Raw genomic sequence first — 1,114 nt, 5'->3', positions numbered from 1 at the left:
TATGATCTGGTTGAACTGGAAAGTGCCTTGAGATGACATGTGTTGTGAATTGGCGCTATAGAAATAAACTGAAATTTAGGTACACAGAGACACATAGAAGAGCACAAATAAATCCAATAGAAAGAAGCATCCTGGTGGTTTTTACTCTGTCCAGTAATGCTTAGTACCCCTGACCCATATCTTCCAGTATCTGGAATTTTGTGATGACATCCTGGTTCTGGAGGACGGTGAGGTCAGAGAGGCCGGGAATCACCAGGCACTGATGAAAACCAACGGACGCTACGCTCAGCTCATCAACAACTACCAGATGGAACAGTCCAAAGTAAAAGCATCACATGTTTTTATGAACTGAAAATATTTCCTCTTCACTTAGGATTTATTGTTTTACAACTTTGGAGCAATAAAAATAAAAAGCAGCTGTAACTAGCAGGTTCTTTGTTCTTCTCAATCCCAGATGGAGAAAGAGGAGGAGGAGGAGGCGTCACCCAAACAGGCTGCTGAGCTGAATGATGTCAGACAGCGAGCTGACAGTGGGATAGTTAACCCCGGTAGGATAACAAAGGATATAGTTTTCAAGCAGATGTTGGTAAAATATAAATAAAAATACTCATTCATAATAAATTGAAGGAAAAAGCTATTTGGTTCAGTCAATAATTAGAGAAACTGATAAAATAAATTCATGTTGTTGCTTTTGAATATAAACAGAGCAAATACTACAGTAGACTATGGATAAGAAAAGGAATATCCGTCAGTATTTACATACCAATGTCATATTTCTGTTTACAGTCGTATGTATTTTAAAAAGCAGCAACATTAAACTAGGTTTTATTGCAGCTGCAGTTGTGCTTAAAGAAATAACATGTTTGCCTCTCTTTAGCGTTTGACATGTCAGATGAAAACGATGACGGGACGCCAGCGGATCAGAACAGTAAGTCAAACAGAAATCAGTCGATTCTGATGTCGACCAAACAGTTTGTTTGGCATCCAGACTGCCAGTCTTATTGAATGTAATTCCGATTTACCCATTTTAGCCATTGCTGACTGGGATCTTAACCCTATAATGCCAAATGTATCGTATTTGATACATACGGTTTCTGAAATGTTTTGCGTCTGA

The 1,114-nt window shown here is 38.5% G+C and overlaps 1 long non-coding RNA gene across 1 annotated transcript; it reads left to right on the top strand.

Moving 5' to 3' along the window:
- Positions 1 to 188: 188 nt before the first annotated feature.
- LOC107081341 lies at positions 189 to 928 on the top strand. Its single transcript, XR_001481057.1, has 3 exons — positions 189 to 322; positions 455 to 548; positions 878 to 928. It is a non-coding gene; the product is annotated as an uncharacterized LOC107081341 (long non-coding RNA).
- The last annotated feature ends 186 nt before the right edge of the window (positions 929 to 1,114 follow it).

The sequence above is a fragment of the Cyprinodon variegatus genome, unplaced genomic scaffold, assembly GCF_000732505.1.
Source record: "Cyprinodon variegatus isolate N-32 unplaced genomic scaffold, C_variegatus-1.0 Scaffold4286, whole genome shotgun sequence".
In the NCBI taxonomy this organism is placed as follows: Eukaryota; Metazoa; Chordata; class Actinopteri; order Cyprinodontiformes; family Cyprinodontidae; genus Cyprinodon; species Cyprinodon variegatus.
Note: the sequence above shows the minus strand (reverse complement) of the source record. Positions and strands in the feature narration are given on the sequence as shown.